This window comes from Alexandromys fortis, unplaced genomic scaffold (genome assembly GCF_014885135.2).
Source record: "Alexandromys fortis isolate MF-2015 unplaced genomic scaffold, M_Fortis_MF-2015_v1.1 scaffold_64, whole genome shotgun sequence".
Taxonomy (NCBI): Eukaryota; Metazoa; Chordata; class Mammalia; order Rodentia; family Cricetidae; genus Alexandromys; species Alexandromys fortis.
Genome location: NW_026067976.1, coordinates 4,508,268 through 4,530,095, shown reverse-complemented (window position 1 = coordinate 4,530,095; position 21,828 = coordinate 4,508,268). Strand labels below are relative to the sequence as shown.

At 42.6% G+C, this 21,828-nt stretch overlaps 1 protein-coding gene across 1 annotated transcript in view; it reads left to right on the top strand.

Moving 5' to 3' along the window:
- The window catches only part of Sh3gl2 (SH3 domain containing GRB2 like 2, endophilin A1), a 166,639-nt gene that overhangs the window by 31,019 nt on the left and 113,792 nt on the right, over positions 1–21,828 (top strand). The window lies entirely within an intron of this gene.

The following is a 21,828-nucleotide window of genomic DNA, read 5'->3' as shown; positions in this document are numbered from 1 at the left end:
TTAACTGCCTGTCCAGAAAACCCTATAATGCATGTGAGTCAGTGTATAAGTATACAGAGAGTTTAAATGATCTTTTCCCATCTGGGATGACAATGTTCCCTCCAAGAGCCTAAGACCATGTAATAAAACCCCCAATGCCAGCTAAGACAAGTCGCCTTTTGAGTTATTAGTTGGGGTTGTCCAAGAGGGGCCTAAACATACAGCCTATTGCTATTGCCTTGATTGCCCCCAAGGGGTAGAGGGTGAGTCCCTATTGCTGAAGCCACTATGCATTTCAGGCACAGATTCCGAAGGTCCATGAGCAGGCACAGAGCTTTGCTTTCGTACACAGGCTCCCTGTTCACATTGCACGTGGATCTACTTGTGACATACTGTTGCATTTTACTTCAGTTTTTACTTACTGCAGTTTTGAATGACTAAAGCTTCAGCGCGGCTCCCATAGCTTGTCTCTTAGGCTTGTGTTTCATCCATACAGAATTGTCCCATGTAAAGTTAAATGAAAATAACTTGTTGAAGCCATGACAAATGGCTCCTTCACATTCATGGAGTAAATGCAGTTCATGCCATGGTTTAGGGGAATCTTTTCTTTCTCAAACACTTAGGCATGTAACGATGGGCAGTGTTTATTATCTTGTAGAATATTAAGATGTTTCTTTGTCTTTGGTTTCTGCTGAAATAAAAATGGAGCTGTGTTTGGGAGGCTACTAATACATAAACAGTGAAAAATAGATGTTTAGAAATGATTATTTTGCTTTTTAAAATTAGAACCTTTAAGGGACCCTCATCGCGCTCACATTTATTGGAGAAGTCTATCCATGGAACTTAATGAACAGAACTAACAGATTGGATTCTTCCTCACCTAGCTTGGAAGTAACACGCGTTTTGCTTTTGACTCATGCTTCTCACGTGAAGTGACAACTTGAGAGGGCTGGGATGTGTTATTTTAAGCTGCTTTGACATTCTCTAGGCAGAGGATCGTGAGAAACAGAGACCTGAAATCTGAGAGCATTGCAGATGCCTTTGTGAGTCTTCAGTCTCCCTTGCACAGCTGTTCCAAAAGAAAATAAAATTATTCCTCAAGGCACAACGCAAAGAGACTGTCAGCTGGAGTTGAAGCAAAGCTTAGATTTCTACCGTAAAATGTGAGCACGATGAGGTTTTAATCTTCAAATTGAAGAGCTCCCCCCATACGTGTAGGTGTGTGTTTGTGTGCATGTGTGCTGTGTGTATATGTGTAAGCATGTGAGCAGTGTGTGTGTGTGTAGGCCCAAGGATAACATTATGGATGTTTCTTCTATCTTTATGTGGGTTTTGGGGGTAAAATTCAGGTTACCAGGCTTGGTGTGGCAAGTACCTTCACTTGCTCAGTCATCTTTGGCCCTTAATGTTCCTTAGTTTTAGCGAATGTTCACATAATACTCCAAGGAGATGGTAGCATTTTAATATATGCATCTATATATTTATTATTTTATACGTATGCATATTTAACATGTATTAAATTTTTACCATCACATATGTAACATATTAAGTATCCTACAATATCATAGTTAACATAATATACATTATACTTATATTCATTTACATATAATTGTATAATTTATTATCACATATTATACTATGTATGATTAATTTATATAAAATATATAGCTTATAATATAAAAACAATATTTACATATTATATATTAAAAACTGCCTATATATTTAATTAGTACCACACAACTGTTTTGTGGGTATAAATCCAAGCTCTCTTTATGCAGTAGCAGACCCAGGCCTTCATTATCCTTATGTGTAGTGGGTAAACTACTTACAGTCTGCAAGTGCAGTGTCATAATTTGGGGAGGAGCTATGCTAATTAAGATGCGGTCCTGTTCAAGGCTGAACAAAGGAATCTAGTTCATTCTTCTACATGTTGATATCTGATTTTTCCCAGTATCATTTTTGAAGTTGATGTCTTTTCTCCAGTATGTATTTTTGAATTTTTTTTCCAAAGATCGAATAGCTGAGTTGTTTGGATGCTCTAGTCTACACCATTGATCTATGTTTCTCTTTCTCTGCCAATACCATACTGTTTTTATTAGTATGACTCTTTATTATAATTTGAGATCAGGTATAGCAATACCTCCCTCAGTATTTTTTTTAAATTTAGGATTGTTTGGGCTATTCTTGATTGTTTTCCTTTTATATGAATTTGTCATTGTTTTTCTGTATGTGAGGAATAGCACTGGAGTTTGGATTGCTATTGCATTGACTCTGTAGATTGCTTTGGTAGGATGACCAGTTTTACTATAGAAATCCTCTAATCCATGAGCATAGGAGGCCTTTCAGTCTCTTGGTGTCTCCCTCAATTCTTTCCTTAATGTATTACAGTTTTGGCTATAAAGGTCTTCCACTTCTTTGTTTAGGTTCCCAAATATTTGTTTATTTGTTTACTCATTTATTTTAGTGACTATTCTGAATGGGATTGTTTTCCTGATGTCTTGTTTAGTATGTTTGCCACTGGTATAAATGAAGGCTACTGATTTTAAAAATGTTTCTTAAAATATTTAAATTTCTTTTAGATTGTATTTTATTTTATGAGGAATATTTTGTTTGCATGTATGTATGTGTACTATATGTATACCAATTGTTCACAGAGGTCAGAACTAGAGTTCCAGACTATTGCGAGTCACCATGTGGATGTTGCAGGGTCTTCTGCAAGTGTTGCAAGTGCTCTTAACCACAGAGTCATCTCTCTGCTCCCAGGATGACTACAGATTTTTGTAAGTTAGTTTTGCATACTGCCACTTTGCAGAAAGTGTTAATCAGCTGTAAGAGATTCTTTATTATTTATTGTGAAGTGTTGAGGGCATCTTATATACAAAACCATATCACCTGAAAACAGGGTCCTTCCACTTCTTCCCTTCCTATTTGTCTCCCTTTTATTCTAGATCCCATTGTCCAACCTTGAACAAACTCAACTTGAAATGGATGAAGGATCTCAAGAAAGACCTGATACTTTGTAATTGCTAGAAGAAAATGTAGAAAATATGTTTCAACTCATAGGAACAGACAAGGACTTTCTGTTTTCAGAGTGATTACCTGTATGAGCTATGGAAGACTAAGTTAACATTCAGTTATACTTGAGTGTGTGGCTCTACACCACTCAAGGGGGCTAATGACATGAATGCTGTTGGATGAATCAATGCCTTCGGGGATGGATGCCCTGTAGTGAGGGACCCCTGCGCTAGTGGACAGCTTCACACCCAAGCCTGTGTGAATCCCTAGTTAAATTCAGTATGGCACAAAGCAAAAACAAAAAGTCATCAATATGGGATGGAGACTTGATAAGAAGGGGGCTGGTGAGAAGAAGGGTAAGGATGGGGAACGGTGGCAGGAGGTAAGGAGGAGGTGCAAATGGAAGAAGGATAAGGAGAGCAGAAGAATGAGTGTGACTAGACTGTGTTGTATGCGTTATGAAAGTTTCAAAGAACAAATTAACTTAAAACAATAGCCATGGGGTATCAAGGTTTGCCAAGAAAACAAGATATGCTTTATCATGCATAATCTTTTAAATAAAAGATTTGCTTGCAATGTTGGAAAAAAATTTAAAAAAAGGATGCAATCTTGGCTTTCAGGTGTCACTAGTTTTATTAATATCATTATCATTATTAATAGTAGTATTGTGTGTGTGCACAAATGATGAGTGTATGTGTGTTCATGTGTGTGTATGTGTGTGTGCACTCGCATGCATTCACGTAAAAGTCTCAGGATGACTTCAATGAATTGATTCTGTCCTTCCACTATTTATTTATTTGTTTGTTTTTCGAGACTGGGTTTCTCTGTAACTTTGGAGCCTGTCCTGGAACTAACTCTTATAGACCAGGCTGGCCTCTAACTCAAAGAGATCTGCCTGTCTCTGTCTCCCGAGTGCTGGGATTAAAGGCGTGCATCACCACCGCCCGGCTGTCCTTCCATCTTTACATGGGTTCTGAGGATCAGACTCGTGGCTCCAAGCCCCTTAATCTGCTGAGCCTTCTCACCAGCACTCGCAATCTTGGGCGTTTAGCGGACAGTAATTTACGTGATGGAATGAAGTGGCTGTCTAAAGCATCCCCATTTGTGACTGAAAGTGGAAAGATGAAATAGCATCCTCGAGATCATAAGGAAGAATTCTTTGGAACCAAGTTTCAGGGTCCGGTATCCTGAGTACCACGGTGAGTAAAGATGAAGGTTTCCTTGCCGATTTTGCAGAGGACATTTAGGACCGAAGGAAAAGCAAAGATGCCCAGTTGATTTAAACAGACCCATTGAAGGCTTTTTATGTTGTGACGTTGTCCCCAGACAACTCTTGACAAGTCCAAGAAAGTCAGTGGCCTGAGCTCGCCAGAAGGGTCACGTTAAACTGGAAGTTCTGTCTATGGGGCAGCCTTTGTCACCTTGAGGGCTTCAAAATACCTAGAGTGGCTGATCCTTAGGAAGGGCTTTTAAAAATACCTGTGAGTGAAGAATGTTATCCAGCCCATATCAAGAGTGTGAATCCCCAATATGCAGCCTCCAGGTAGTACTTGGTACAAGGAGAATAGCTGGGAATGTGGGCTCTGAACGTGAAGATCCTGATGAAGAGAGTGGGTGGCCTTGGAGAGGAGCAGGCTGTGTAAGGAAGGTAAGTGTATCCTTGTGGAAGCCTCAACATAATAGATCATGGCTGTGCTCTCAAAAAAAATCACATTTAGCCCCTGAGAGCTCCAACTACAAGATTGGTATCATAGTTCAGGTTACTGTTGCTGATATGAAACACCATGACCAAAACAACTTGGAGAGGAAAGGGTTGATTTGGCTTACACTCCCATCACTGTTCATCATTGAAGGAAGTCAGGACAGGAACTCAAGCAGGGCAGGAATCTGGAGGCAGGAGCTGATGTAGAGGCCATGGAGGAGTGCTGCTCACAGCCTTGCTCCTCATGGCTTCCTCAGCCTGCTTTATTACAGACCCCAGAACCACCATCCATGGCACCGCCCACATTAATCCCGAGTCCTCCCCCATTGGTCACTAATTAAGAAAATGCCCTACAGGATTGCCTACAGCCTGCTCTTATGGAGGAAGTTTCTTAACTGAGGTTCACTCATCTCAGATGACTTTCATTTATATCAAGTTGACACAAAACTGTCCAGCACACTTGACCACTGAAGAAGGTGTTGCTGATGGTAACTGTGTAGCGGACCTGCTATGTTAAGGGTGGAGTTATTGGTCCTACTAAGTCAATCAGTATGCCATACTATCACCTTACAGTCTTTACTTCGTGTATGATTTGAATTGAGAACCAACATGTGCAACTGTGGGCAAGCACCATCTTTTCCCAAGTCATTGACTTTGGCAAATTACACAGATAATTTTCCTTTTCCATTATTAAATTAGATTTTTAATGTTTTTAGAGTAGGTATCACATACTAATCTCTCTCTCTCATGTGTATGTGTGTGTGCGTGCTCACCACGTGCATATAGCATATGTGTGTATGTGTATGTGATATGTGTATTTCTTCAGGCTAGAAGTTGAAGTCAGAGGGTCTCTATTGCTCTCCATCTTAATGTCTGAAACAGGATCTGTCACTGAACCTGGAGCCTTCTGATTGGCTAGGCTGATTGGCCAGTGTTTACCTGAGATTCACTTGTCCCACTCAGTGCTGTGGATACAGACATATGCCACAACACCCTGCCTTTACATGGATGCTGGGATCTGAACCTAGGTCATCTGGCTTGTGCAAGGTCTTCACCTATTGAACCATCTTCATGCCTGGAAAATATCTGTTGTCAGTCTTTTATTTTATAGAAATTAACTATCATTTTGGTTTTGGGGAGTAGACCCACAGATATCTTATTTTAAGACTACTTGGTTATACTAAGTGAAGTATTAGCTTTCTAAAAATTCCTTAAGCTGGTTTTTAGGACTTTTAAAAAGAGAAATATATCCTAAATTCTGTATTTCTTGAATAATTCCATGATTATAGGAGTAGTGCATTTTCATGGGTAAACACGTGACAATGGATAAACAATAGACCATTGGTATTATTTTGATTCTTTCCTTATTTTTGCTCCTGGTTGAAATTGTTCCTGGAAACTGAAATGTCTTTTGTATTGATCTATGTTTGCTCCCATCCTCAGGGCCCTACAAGTTAATGGACAAGGAATGCCATTTAGAACTTCATTGGCTTCTCTTCCTTCTGGCTTCAGCATGCCAGACGCCCTGGATTCTCCTGGCCTTGGGATGTGTGTGAATTTGAGGTGCTTTGGGAAGTTGGCACTGTTGGCAGATCTCCCCATTATTAAACTCACTGTCTCACAGTGACATTGGCACACACACACACACACACACACACACACACACACAAAGTCTTTCATTGCCTCACAAGATGAGTTTGGTTAACTTTGGTCCCTAAAGTCTTCCTTCTTGGGGTACTTAATCCTTGCTCTCTCACTGCGATCAGAAAGAGAGTGAGGTGGCTAAGGCCTTGGCCTGGTGTTTGACACCATACAAAGAAACAAAATAGGTTTTCTTCACTTACGGGATCATTGCCCAGTTGCTCCTCTCTTGTGTCCACATAGGAATTATAATGACAACTTGGCTCTCGCGCCCCTCCCGCAATAATCATTTGTGGTTCCTTAAGTTCTAGCAACAAACTGTTCTTTGTACACCAGAAACAGCCATGTGAAGAGATCGGTGTTTATTTAATCCTGTTTGCTTTAGCTGCATAGTGCTTTCTCAGGGATGTCTGGTGTTAAGTTCCTCAGCAGCAGAGATGGTACAGAAAGCCAGCCTGTGACCCATCAGTGCAGGAACTCTGGTTGTCAGTGGGATCGTTGTTTCTGTCTGGTTTTCCCCTCAGAAGAAGAAGGAAGAAGTCTTTCCAGGAGAGGCCCTGGGTGTGGACTGTGGCTGGATTGGCAGTGGTAGCTCTGCTCGATGCTTAGTGCCGTGGCTCAGTTATGAGCCCATGGGTGTTGTGCAGGCCTTTGCTGCTGGGCCCTCTTATTTTGCCACACCAGGGCTTATAGAAGCGTGCATTCCCAGGTTCTCCTTCATATGTCAGAAATCATAGCTGGTGCTTAGTAAGTTCCACTGGTATTCTTCAGTATGGTAAGTTTGCAAAATGTAGCTCCGACTGTAGAGGACAAGAGATGTATGTTTGAATTATGCGGGGAAAGGAACGGGAGATAGGAGCATGGAAAGTAATGAAGAGAATGGATTTCATTTGGGGGTATGCTAAGTATGTTAGGCAAAATGAGTACATTCTCATTTTACTTACAAATACCTCGGTCTTGAGATATAACTAATATACAGTACAACCTACCTACTTAAAACATGTCTAAAAGGAACCACTCAAGGGTTCTAAGTACATGCACAGACTTTTGCAAACACCACTGCTATCTGCTGCAGATCAGGTCCATTGCTTGGATAGAAATAATGTATCATTGGTAGTCGCACCATTTGGCCTCAGCACTCACAGGATTCTAGAAGGCCCAGACGATCAAGCTCTGACATCAACAGTCTGCCTTTCTGTGAATTGGACTAGACTAGATTTACTTTTAGTTACATGTGTGTGTGCATCTGTGTGCGGGTATGGGCTTGAGTGCAGGTGCCTGTGGAGGCCAGAAAAAGTCCTCTGATGTCCTGGAGTTAGAGCCACAGGTGGTCATAAGCCTCCCTGCCCTGGGTGTTGGGAATTGAACTCAGATCTTCTATAAGAACACTATGTGCTTCAACCACTGAGCCACCTCGGCTGCCCCTGTTCTGGATATTTTGTATGTGAAGGCATTTATGTAATGCATGGCCCTTTGTGGGTAGAGTTTTTTTTACTTGTTATGTGTTTCCAAGATTCACTTATGTTGATTATGGTCAGTCTTTATATAATTTAGATTTTAGATAATTTGTCCATATGATCATACCGTAGGAGTAGTTTAAGTATGTGACTACTTTTCTCAAGGACATGCTCGGGCTCTGAGAACCGTACAGGTAATAAGAACAATGTTAAATGCATTCAGTTACAGAAATGAAAGTCTGTATTTATTCTTTATGACGGTTAGATTGCTTACTTTTCATTTACTTTCCCTGTAAAACTAGTGGTGGGAAATCAGGTTAGGGGGAGGACCTGACTTCCTGCTGAAAACAGTGCTTGTTGTTTCAGAATATGCAGCTGATGTCACTGGAAATTAAAAGGGAAATATTGTGTTCAGATAACTCCCAGCAATGGCTGGGCTTTTGAGAAGGAGCCACACAGTTGTCTTTCTCCCAAGCAAGTCTGCTCCCTGTAGTTCCCAATATTTAGTAATTTCAAGAGCGCCAGAGGGAAGCAGCAGTCACCCCCATGCTGCCTGTGCTTGCCTCTCAGATCCTCTTTAGTCAACTAAAGATCAAGTTCTAGTTCTCTTTGGTATTTGGGGGATTTTTAAGAAGTCTGTCCCACATAATACCTTGTGGTCTGTGCATGGTGTTCAGCAATAGTTGGTTCACAGTGTACATAGTATGAAGTGACCAGAAAAATTAAATAGCCATTTTGAAGTGCTAACTTTTCTTTCAGTGACGTGAAAGGACCCTCTCCACCTCCTCACCAAGTCTAAGCTCATCTTAATTGCCTGTGCCTTATTTGGGAAGCTGCCTGGTAAATCAGAAGAATTGCGACAATACTAGGGATCTTGTGTGGCCGCTTTCTAAAGGGTTTTGTGCTTGCTCTATGCCCGTCTCTCCCTTTCCCTCTTTGCTGGTTAGACTCAGTTATTTGGCTCTTTTTAAGAAGGCTCTGGGCAAGATGCCATTTATCTAGCTTTTCAACTTTAGGAGACATGCTTCTTTAACACATTTCTTTGCGAAGCAAGGTTCTTTAGCCTGGTTACAATTTTTATTAAGACAATGTGAAATGTTGGTCATTCTTAGCAGAGTCTTACTTTTTTTGTTTTTGTTTTCAAAATCTAGACAAAATTTCTGGTGTGCGTTGCTGAAAATGCATATTTTCTGACAAGAGAAAGAGGTAAAAAGCCTCTCTCTCTCTTAGATTTGGAGATTCTACTGGTCTAGCCAGGTCCCTCTTTTGGAGGAAATGAGAACCCTTGATTGAGCCCCAATGTCAAGGAAATTGAATTGGCTGGGCTTCAGGGAGTAGGAGGGCCTGGCCCACTGAAGATCTGTGTCAGAGTCTTTGATGGCCCTGGAATTGGGACAGGGTAGTTATTTTCTTTAGTAAGGCAAACTCCGGGGAAAGGGGCAAGCAACCAGCACCCAGCAAAATGCTCTCATGCATCAGAGTTGTGAGCCTTGTTTGACTGTTACTTTTGCTATTACCACCAAAGCTCTGGAAGTGGAGAAGCCCAGGCGCAGGGTTTCTTTGTCTTGAAAGGAGACTATAGAGGCCACTGTGCTCAGTGATAGTGTCCTTTTCCAGCAATGGAGCCTGTGTTCATTTGGTCTTTGCCCATTCTCTAAATGAGGTAGCTGTTACAGTGGTGATGCAGTTGATGGAAAAAGAGATAGATATGGATGAGAACATAAGGCCTCTTAAGAGACATAGATATGGATGAGACATAAGAGACATAGATATGGATGAGAACATAAGGCCTCTTAAGAGACATGCTTTCTCCTCTACTCAGAAGATGCTATTATAGCATTACTACCTAGGAACAAACTTTGTGACCCACAGAGACATATAGGTGCTGAACTGCCTGTGATCCTGAGAAGGATGAGTACTGCCCCCCCCCATGCTCCTTCCCCAGGTCTAGTGAATGCTCTATGCTCCCTGCTCTTAGCTTTCTCGGTCCTTGGCCCTTTCCAGCCACTGTGAACTCTTTGGCCATGTGTTGCCCTCTCTTATGCCAAGTGAGTAGAACAAGCCAATCACTGCTGAGTGTTGACTAGCTAAGGACTTTCTGTGGGATGAGTCTATGCACCTGCTCTAAATCTGTTTGCAGGAAGTGCTCACTGAGAGCTTCTAGCAGTTTTTAAAACCATAAGAGTAACTGTCTAATTGTTCTGTATTTTTGTGAATGAAGTGAGTTTTTAAAATGTAGTATTCATTTGTCAGTTTTCCCCACATGTTTTATGTTCCCTGATTAAAACATGTTCATTGTGGAAAATTTAACAATTAAATAGAAAACCAAATAAACACTTTGACATAGCAAAGAGATCTTCATTGACATAATTCTACATTGCTTTTCTCTGGAAAATGTAATGTTTGTCCTGTAGAACTCAGACAGCAACATAAATATGTAGATAACTTTCACTAGTAACTTAACAGTGTTTTACACCCATTATTTTCCTTATCATATGGAAGATTGTAGTTCAGTAAATAAGAAAGATAAAATTAGGGTTCAGTAGCTGTATCTCAGAGAGCATTGTTGGGAGTCATGATCTGGAGGCTGGCTGGGCTTTGGCTTTCTCCAGGACTTCCTAGTTTCTTCTTGATCAGTAGTAGCCAACATTACATGCATACATACATACATACAGTTTTTGTTTTTGTTTTTCGAGTCAGGGTTTCTCTGTATAACAGCCCTGGAGCTCACTTCGTAGACCAGACTGGCCTTGAACTAATTGCCATCTGCCTGCCAAGTGAAGGGATTAAAGGCGTGCTCCTCCACTGCCCAGCAGCAATTGTTATATTTTTCCCACAATAACCATAACATTTTGCAGAATACATGTTTAGTAATCTGTGTTGTATATACTTGTGTGTTTGGCATGCTAAGGCCCTGTGTTTCATTCTGAGTATCATAACTGCAGCCATACCAGCACCAGCAGAAGACCCACATAGAAAAGCAAGGTGGCATAGGATACTCACACTGAAGTCTTTGACCCATTTTTTCCCCCGAAAGTTAACAATTGAGTTTTGTCCCATTGCAAGGAAAGCACAGTATACAGGTACAGTTACAATTCTGCTAGTTGGTTGTACAGAAATTACTTGAAAAATTAGAATCAATAGGGAGGAATATGTCAAATTCTTTATGCACTGAACTAATTAAAGAAGTAATTTGTGTGTGTGTGTGTGTGTGTGTATAGAGTAGGTAGTATTTTTATGTTTTGTAGAGAGGAGCATATGGAAAGGCTGTGAGTCTAGTGTTGGAGGATGCTACACATGATTGAACACAAAGGGTAGCTATATGATAAATCTTCATGAAATCATTAGGGGAACAAATATTACTACTGTTTTATCATAAAGTACTTCTTTATTTAAAACCCCACAGAACTATCAGTTTTGACAACCACACCCATGATTAGTAAGTCCCTCTTTTGACTCTCACTGCTAACCTAGTTTGCCATTTCAGTGCATCATTGCTTCTTAATGTCTTCAGCTTTGTCACATGTTAAAATTAGCTCAAATACTCATTTTAACCTTGGTTTTATTTCCGGATGTACGATAGCATAATGAAAAAGGCAGCGTCTGATGTTAATGGAATAAGCCTACTACATGCTCACTAGGGCTCCTGAGCTTTTAGCACTTTTCCCGTGTACTGTGTATGCCCTGGTTCATTCTCCTGCCAGCACTTCAGCCGGCGTGAACAGAACAGAGACTGGTAAGATTCTTTCCCTGGGTTCCTGGTCCTATGAATGCAGTATCTTCAGGTTTTCTGAAAAGATAGGAGGGATGGTTTAAAATTTAATATGGTTTTCTTGTAGTTTTAGTTGGTCAGGAAACCAAAGTTTAAAAGTTTAAAAACCTAGGTTAAAAGAGCCTTGCTGAATGCAATCAAGACATGCCTAAAGCAACCACTCAGCCATGACTGCAGGGTGTCTGTTCGATGTCACACGTGTGTTTTATGTTGGCATCCAGCAGACTGTCTCTTCGGCACTGGGCACTATTCTAATCTTGGGTTGCTCGTTTAAGCGTCACCTAGAGCAGTGTCCTTGAGCAGGTTCTGGCATTTGTTGTCTCCATTTAACTGATGGGACTGACAGACAGGAGAGCTAAGTCAAGGGCTCGTGCGCCTACAGAGGACGAGGTTCCAGACCAGGAACTGAATTCAAGCAAAGGCTCACTGCTGGCTTGAGGGATAACATCCAGGGGCTTGATGTAGAAGTCCAGATATGGGAAAGGGGTGAATTTAGCTAACAGTCCAGCAGTGGGGCTGGAGGAAAGGGGAATGGTGAGGAAGACTTCCCAAGAGAGACTCCACCATGCTTGGGGAGTAGATAAAGGAGGAAGAAACTCTCAAAGGTGACATTTAGGGCTGTCTCCAAACACTTGTGACACAGCAACCCCAAACTCACGGGTTTGTGCTCCTGTAATTTTCTTATCAGAAATCATTACTGTAAAATATTTATACTCTAATTTATGGGAAAGTTGTGGAGTTTTAAAGATATCAACTAAATTTCAAATGATTAACAAGACCCGTGTATACACTGAATTGTGTTGTTTTAGTGGCTCTTTAAAACTATTTAAAATTACCAATAGTCAAAGAAAAAGAGGCTATCAACCTGAAAGTGTGTGTGTGTGGGGGGCTGGTCGGGAGGAATCGGAGGAGGATACTTAGAAGAGGCTGGAGTGAAGAAAAGGAATGGGGAAGTGATGGAATTTTATTTCAACTAAAAACATTTATAAAAAATTTGTTGGTGAGATTGGAAAAATGGTTCAAGGGTTAAGAGCCGGTGCTACTCTTGAAAAGAGGACAAGTTGGGTTCCCAGCACTCATGTCCAACAGCTCACAACTGCTGTCCCTCTTAGCTCTAGGAGCTCCAAAGCATTTTCCGGTCTCCACAGGCATTGCACTTCTGTATACCTTCCCACACAATCAGTAAACATATTTAAAATAAAAACATCACCCCATCTTAAAAACAGAATGAACGTAAACATTTTAATATCTATAGATATTTATATTTGCATACTTGTTTACATAATTAACAATCCGTGAAGGCACTGTAACCTATTTTTCTCTTCTAAAGATAATTTTACAGTGAGTATCTTTATTGGTAAAGCATTTATGTAATTTAGGACTGGAATAACCGATCATATTACATATTATAACATTACTCTGGTAGACTCTGGTAATTTGTGTCTTTGAAGTGTGCACAACAGTTGGCTCCCACCCAGCTCGAATTCTGTCCTGATGATCTCTGCATTGCTTTCTTCCTACTTTTTGAAACAACCCATAGCTGCAGCTACCGGATGCCTTTGTGTGCTGTGTTTGTATTTCATTGCACTCAGTTCCTGATTCACACAGAAGCCTCAAGGCTAAAATCAGGTAGGAAAGGGAAGACCGTGGCTATTGCTCCTTAACTCTTCCTGAAGTATTCCTGCAAGGGATATTTTTAATTATCCCAAGTTCTCTACTTATGACTGGACACAGTCTAGGAACTAACAGGTGCCTGTTTCTCAAACCTACTATTGAGTGATACATTGTAGAGAATTAAAGCCATAATTTGAGTAATTCGAGATGAAACAATTTTACTGAAATTATATGGCAAACCACCTGTGATAAATGAGGCCAATATCTCTCCTGAGAGCCGTAGGTAAGTGTAGCTTTCACACCTCATCAAGAGACTTCTCTTTGCGGCAGGAGACCATTACAGAAAACCACAACCCGTCAAAATACAGAGAACACGTGATCGTGGGCTACCCAGACTCAACTGATGCACACAACACAACTCTTGAATTTGAGAGGGAGCAAGGGAAGGGTTGGAGTAAGGAAAGGGAAGGGGGAAATAATATATTTTTTTAAGTTTTCTGATCATTTGGAACAAAATTGGGATGACATTGGTCTGAACTTATGCTACTGCCTCAGGTTTTTTGCTTTTTTTTATGTTGCTATTTAAAACTTTTGCTTTCCAACCCTTAATTTTTATAATAATTCCACTTTGGTTTTTGATAACCAATAGCCTGTTTTGCCTAAATTCTTGAAATTGTTAATTTCTTCCATCTTCTGATCTCAAACGTAAAGACTGAACATAAAAATGTAAAGTCGGACAAACCACGGCCAGGGTATTTCTGGATTTGTTATTTTGGTCCTTATCTGCACTCCTGCTAGTTCCCGGTAACCTTTTAATGAACATTACTTTATGAATTGTGTTGAAAGCGTATTGTTTAGAGATGCATTATTAGCCTGGTTCCTCGCCAGAGTGACACATTAACACTGAGTTTGTCCATCCATCTGCTTCTTCCTATAATCCCCCCAAACAGTCATCAAGTAGGAGAATTGTAATATGCAAATAAGCCATCTGCAGTCTCCAAATGGGGGGATGGCTTCCAGTTTTAGGCAGAAATCTGTCAGGGGCTGGTAGGAATGTCAGCAGCCTTCCTGAAATGGGAGGGACTTTTCAGAAGTGCATGTGTGACCAATATCCCCATGGCAAAGGGGATGCTCTAGTGGGTGCCCAGGCCACTGGTGAGTAACAGATCCATTTCCACCTTCCATCCCCCTCACCACCATGTTTCATCCAAAATATCTCACTTGATTTATTTAATTATTCCACAAAGTAAAAAACAAACAAGCAAACAAAAATAATGATACCAAGTAACAAGTTGGATTAGACGAATCCTATTGGGGATTTAGTATACTTGTGTTTTTCTGACGTGGCTTGGGGTGGGTCTTATTCCCACAGAATGAGCTGGCAGGTCCTCTGCGTGTCCTGGATTTTGAAACAGAGGTGAGGGGCCCTTTTGATAAGGGGGTGATGAACCCAAGCCTGGCCTACTGGTCCTTTAGTTGGCAGGGGTATTTGAGTGGAGTGAAACAAAGATATGGTTGTCGGCTTGGAAAATAATGGCCGTACTTGCTGTGATATGGTGGAGTGAAATTAAATCTTCTTCAAGTCTTCCCTTCCTCTCACGTTTGCAAGAAGTCACTCATATCAGCTTGCTACTTGCGAATGAACTGTTAACAGTGTGTCTGTGCCTTCTCCTCTTCACCTGTGGGCTTCTCAGCAGTCAGGCCTGGGGACATGGCCTTGGTCCTCCACGGTGGTGCTTGACCAGGCCCCCAGCTGTGTCTGCATCCACCCAAGTCTATGAGCTGTGGTCAGCCAGGGAAACCTTGACTGTGAATGCAGTTATGTACTGGAAAGATTGTGGACTAAGAAAAAGAGAGCCTCTGACTGCAGGAAATCAACAGAGCAAAGAGATGCCAGTAGCGATGGAATCTGTGGTTGGGGAAAAAAGATGGCTTTAAAAAAAAAAAAAAAACAAAAAACAACCAACAACAAAAGCAAAACCCCTTTTATTTGGAAATAATCTTATTTCAAACTACAGAAAAATAAACACAGGATGCCTTTTGGGAAACCTAACTCACATTATCCACTGTTATATTTAACTTAGTTTTCATTTCTTAGTGTGTGCTTACACATCCAGCTTCTGAAGCATCTTGAGGATATGTTATGCTATGGCCCTTTATCTCTAGATCCCTAAACACCTCCTAAGAACCCATAGATTCTCCCATAGAACCCCAAATTCTTGAGGAGCCCAAGTAGTTACACTGATGAGACTTGAAAAGCCAAGGCTAACATTCGTCTTTCTCCGTGGGCAGTTAACCCACTGAATGATTAGCGCCTTGTCTGTGGCCACGTCTTTCCCTCATTAGTTTTTGTTTTAAACAAAACAGTTCTCAGATTTGCTTTATCTCTTATAATATTTGAACAACTTTAAGGTTGTAGTTTTCCTTTAAAATCAGTTCCTTGGTTTTGGGGTGGTTCACCAGTTCCTCTTGATTAGATGTGGGCCGTACAGTTGCTGTTGGCATTTTGTGTGGGTGGTTTGTGTCCTTTTCAGAATGTCACCTAGCAGGACAGATTTTGAATAATCACTTGTTCTTCTCCTATAAAAATCTACAGAGAGGCACTTTGAAATAATGTCGGTACTGTGTGTTGTATCCAAGTCAGAGCAAGAGTTAGCGTCTACCGAGACCCGACTCGTGGGGTCCAATTTCGACCTCAGCACCCTCTGTGCTCACCCGTCGGCCTTTGTCAGTTTATTGCTAAGATGGACTCCCGAGTTTCCAATTTCTGCTGCTTTTCATTTCACCCTTGGCTCACCTGTGTCTGTGTGGCACATCTCCATTTTTTCTTCCGTCTTTGAGAGAATTCTGTTACTTTCTGGTAAAACAAGACATCCTGGATTCTTCTTGTATATTATTTTCCAAGATCCTGGGGACCAGCCATTTCTTTGGGCAATCTAGGTTCCTCTTCATGGGGACCATGTTGGATTCTTCTTGTATATTATCTTCCAAGATCCTGGGGACCAGCCATTTCTTTGGGCAATCTAGGTTCCTCTTCATGGGGACCATGTTTCCAGGGTGCCTCTTTATTCTAGGAGATTTAGGGTAAGCTGGGGAAAAAAATCACTACTTCCTGGTTTAAAAATAGAAACTTGGAGGTCACGAGGAAGGGCATTGAGTAGCGTGTTGATGCTTAGAACGTACAACATATATTCAGAGCGTGCCAGGTGAAGATTATTTCTGTGTTTAATTTCTTTGTATGTCTCGGCTGCAGGTGGCTGACAGGTTGTGTCCCTTTCTGCCTGGCAGTTCTCCTTGGGAGGGGCGTTGCCCTGCACCTTAATTACCCATGCATTTTGCTGCTATAGCCTGCTCCCAGCCTCCATCCTCCTCCTGTTGCACCCGGCGCCATGGGTTCTCCTGTAACATTGGGTGCTCCAGGGCGAATGAACAGGAGGATGTTCTGGTTTTCACAGAAGGAGCTGCATGGAGGGCCACTCAGTCTGTGACTGGGGTTCAGTGGATTCTTGCTTAGCCTCAGCTTGTACTGCTTTGTGGCTGAGCAGAATCACTGTGGAAGGGCTTTGGCAGGCCATGCTCCTTCTTTTCAAATTGTTTATTTATTTTTATTTTATGTGCATTGGTGTTTTGCCTGGCATGTATGTCTATAAAGCTGTAAGATTCCCTGGTACTGGAGTCACAGACAGTTGTGAGCTGCCATGTGGGTTCTGGAAATGGAACCCTGGTCCTCCGGAAGAGCAGCCAGTGCTCTTCAATGCTATGCCATCTCTCCAGCCCCTGCCAGGCTCCTTTGAAAACAACCCACACCCTGGCAGGGAGCCCGCAGCCCTCAATTTACCTGCAGGCTTCTGACAGTGTTGCTCTGCTTTAAATGAGTTTGTACATTTCCCGTGAGATGCTGTCAGAAAGAACCTTGTGTGGATATCAGGCGGGAGTAACTCCATTTCATAGGAGAGGAAGTAAGGAAAGAGAGTAACTTCACAGTAATGAGGCAGCTGGTAGGTGGTGGCTCAGCTCCCTCTCTCAGCTGGTGCACCTGCACCTTGGTCCAGGACCCTGGAAGACTGAGGAATATCAGTGGGGCTCTGGAAATATTTCGGGTTTAGAAATGGATGGGAGAGGGAAGGGAGGGAGACTTCTGACTCAGCTTCCTATTGGTGGTTTCACAGAACAGATCAGGGGATCGTTCTTTCAAAGTGAAAGAGAGGTTGAGGTCTCTCTGGGAAACTTGTAGCAGGAAGTCTGTCTTCCCAGGGTCACCCCCAGGCATGGAGGGATAGTGGTAAGAAGCACCTGTGTGGTTGTCCAGGGTCACAGGAACAGTGTGGAGAAGCTCCTGTCTCCTGCCCTTTGTTCTAGGCTCCTTTGTTTGAGCTCAGCGATTTGAACTGGTGGATTGGCTGGGGGTGGGGGCAGGGGTGTGTCCTCTTGTGGGGTTGTATTTACCACAGGGGGTTTCTGGCCAGAGAAGACAGCAGATGGCTCCGGCTGGACGCTGTTTGTGTGCCCAGCGGGTACAGGTCTGGGCTGGGTTCTGATCTCTAACCTGGCACCTGTTCCTCTTCTGCCTCCCTATGCCAAGGGACTCTGAGTGCACACAGTGGTCCCAGGTCATGTTTAGGAATGGCTAGAGTGATGTCAAAAGAGGAGGAGCTTTATGGGCAGTGAAGATGGCCTCAAATTAGAGAGGCCTCACTGGGCCTGGGGTCTGGCTTCAGGAAAGTCCTAGTTGGTGTGTGCTCCTGTTGTACATTGCCTGTCTCGTGTTTGGCTTTTTGTTATGTTATTAAAGACGTTGTGCTCATGGGCTTTTCTTATGGCAGTAATGATTGAGCTTCCCTCTCCTTTCATTCCTTACCCGTTCTCCTTAGTCTCCCTACTCCTACTCTCGAGCAGACGGTGTGGCTCAGCAATGGAGTACTTGCTTAGCCCTAGGTCAGTGGTTCTCAACCTTTGGGTCACCGCCCATTGTGTGTGTGAGCGGGTGTGACATACCAGCTATTCTGTATATCATATTTACGTTATGATTCATCACAGGAAAAACACAGTTATGACGTAGCAATGAAATAATTTTATGATTGGGGTTCACAACAACATAAGGAACTGTGTTAAAGGGTCACAGCATTAGGAAGGTTGAGAACCTTTGCCCTAGACTGAGCCTCAGCTCATAGGAGAAGGTCTAGGAGGAGGATGTAGCAAAGCAGTGGCAGTTTCATGTAGCTAAGGCACGGCTCAGGATGTACTCAGGAGTTGTCAGGAGTTGTTTAGATGTCCTGGGGACCCTGAAACAAAGTATCGTATCAGATCCTGCAGGGTACGTTCTGTGAGGAGGGCTTCCCTGGGCTTTGGCATGTTCTTCCCCAGAGGGTTCTCAACGCCTTTGCCGAGCCATGGCCTGCATGGTCTTCCTCACCTTTCTCTGGAGGGTGGCCTTTGTCTCCTGGGGCCTGGATAGATTTATGAGCCCTTTAATCTGTGGAAGAGGCTGGGGAGGAGAAAGGCCTTGAGAATGGCCTCTTTTTATTGCGAAATTTTGGGACCTCCTTTTCCTTGGCACCTGCAGCGTGCAGGAAGGCTGCTCTAGACTTCACTCTGTGTCAGCTTTGATTTATGTACTGTATGTACCTTTCCTCAGCTGATTCCCCAAACCAACCTGCAATTTAGGTACTAATGACTAAATAACATGGTTCAGCTATAAAAGAGAAAATCAGGGCCTCTAAGTATGTCTGCCAGATTCCATAGCCAGCAGCATTCTTTCCGTGCCCTCAAGTAACAAAATACCAACACTTAGACTTTTTTCTTTTCTCTCTGCCCCTTTCTCTTCTCTTGTATGATGCCTCCCTCCCTCCTCCCTCCCTCCTTCTCTCTCTCTCTCTCTCTCTCTCTCTCTCTCTCTCTCTCTCTCTCTCTCTCTCTCTCTCTCTGTCTCTCTCTCTCTCTCTCTCTCTCCCTCTCTCCCTCTCTCCCTCTCTCCCTCTCTCCCTCTCCCTCTGTGTGTGTATGTGTGTGTGTATGTTTAGGAATAGCCTTCTTTCTTGTTTGGTGTAGGGTCTCTTTGCTGTTGGTATTGCTTCTTCTAGTGGGCTAGCTGTCTTGCCAACTTCCCAGCATTCCTGTCTCTGCCATCCTTTTCCCTGTAGGAAGACTGGCATTTCATATCGTTCCACGTTATGCTTTGCATGGGTTCTGAGTCTTGAACCAAAGCTTTCACATTTATGCAGCAAATATTCTTACCTTCTGAGCCATCTCCCCAGTCCTCATTTTTTTCTTAAGACTCAACAAGATAGGAGCTTTGGGGAGTAATGGCAAAGCCAGCCTCATCTGTTGTAGCTCAGAGCTCTTCCTGACTGAGGGCCTGCAACTGTGACTTTCCTAACCATAGTCGCTCAGTGGGAGAAGGAAGAGTAGCAGAAGTAAAGTGTTAGCAGGCGCAGTCTGTCTGCTTTACAACCAAGAACTAATTAGTCATTGTAATCACAGGGTGTTTTAGATGGAGGCACATTGGCATGAAACATTTTATTTTTAATTTTGAGGATATAATTTGTATGTCGTAGTATGAATGCCGTTAATTACAAAGTGAATCGGCCTTCTGTGCTCTGATGGCCTTTTGAAAAGGTTTTTATTATCCTCCCCTGCCCCTTCCTCCCTCTGTGGTAGGTGTGTAAACAAAGGAAGGCTGAAACCCAGGGAACCTCATGAGATGGAGGTTCCAGATGGCCTAAGCAGAAGATGCCTGCTGGTTACAGTGGCTCTATGGTTCCTGTGAGGATGGGAATTGTGCACCAGGGACTTGGTGCTCTAGGTACCAAGCAATATACCCAGAGTCTGGGAAGAGCTGACGCGAGCCTCTGACCCTGTGTAAAACTCTTTACATGGGAGCTTCATGCATCTCCCCTGCTGCTCAAGAACTGAAGAGTGTCAAGAACTCTGCTAGAGCAGTAATTGTCTCTACAAGGCAGCATTTGCCCAAGGCCCTGAATGTCTGAGGCATACACAACCATTAAATCATGATGACCTTTCCCTCCTCAGAAACTCAGCTCCCTATATTAAACCTTATCTGTAACAGGCTGTATTTAAAATGATACCAAATGGACCAAGTGCTTGGCATTGTTGCCAGCACATGGACATTTTAGAACTATGTATAATCTTGCTCCCAACTCTCTCACTTCCTTAAACGCCACAGTCCAAATAGAACTTTATGAGTGGTTAAGAATAGGAACATTAACGAGTTCCTCGAATGTAGCGCCACTTAGAGCGATTGCCCTTGGAAAGCTAGCCAGATCACTTTAGCATGGGCTAGGCCCACACTCAGTTGCCTATGTGTTTTGTTCATAACTCTGGTCCCCACCCCCATGCGTGCTGCTGCTTGCTATGACGTCATACGTTTTAGCTGCTGCAATGATCTTAAGACAAGCAATGGGGTAGTGAAGCTTGAGGCCTTAGCAGCAGGCGTGGGGGCTTTATTCTCTCAGGGTTGCTGCTTTATTTATTCTTCTCCTTTTGCCGTTAATAGTTAGCCTTGGATTGAAGTGAGAAGTTCTGGGTAGATTTGCTCCATTCAAACTGCACGGTGGGCACTGAGCATCAGTGGGCGCAGCCCTGGCAGCTGCCCTTTTATGTATCCCCAGAGGAATCAAGGCTGTGTGTAGGCTGCCAGCTAGGAATTGATCTCAGATCCAATTCTATCGGAGAAGCTCTCGTATTTTTGGAAGTAACACTCACCCTAACACAGCATATGGCGATATGAAATACTGTGTATAAAAATCCATATTTTAATTAACTTCCAGAAAATTAAATTGCCTTTTCCCCCTGTCCGCCGAGCTGCACGACGCAGCATCAGAGTTCAGCATGTGGCCTTAATTGAGGATTCAGAGACAAGCGGGGATGCTGGCCTTTGGGACTATATGGCGTTCGGATAGCTGGGAGCCAGGAGACCTGGACTGGCGTGCCATATCTGATCTGAGTCTATTCATAAAGTGCTTCTGGCCCTCAGTTGTGAACGGTTAAGCAATGGTGTTGCACGATCTTGACATCACGTTAAGCTTCATGATGGAACTGAAGTCTCGTGTCTGCGAGTCTCTCTCCTGAAACGTTAATGTTAGCGCTCTGAAGTGTGGGCGGGCAGCCCTGCAGGCTGGTTGGAGGACATGAGATCTAGAGGACCGGTATACTGGCTTTGGCAGCCTCGCATCCGTTTTTTGCCAGCTCCCATGGATCCTCTTGCTTTGTATTCAGAGAGTGTTTGGCTTGCCTTAAGGCTGTTTATTTTGTGGTTGTCCCTTGACTGGTGGTCATCTCTCACACGTACTTCCTTCATTCGTGTGTTCAAGGGGTCTCAGAATGATAGAAACCTGTTTATGTAAAATCTGACTTTCAGGTGCTTTCTCAAGTATTTCTTTCTGAATACATTCTGCCTTCTCTTATACTACTGTTGAAAGTGTGATTTCTAGTCATCTACTATGAGGTCATATAGAGACAATAAAAGAACAAATTTCTAGTTAAATTCCTTCCTTACTGAGTGAGACCTAAAAGTTTTTCAAATGATTTTATGTTTTTTTTTTGTTTTTTTTTTTTTTTTTTTTTTTTATTTTGCCTTGAGGAAGCTTACTTAGGTCTCTAACATATTGCTGGATTTTTTTTTTTTTTTT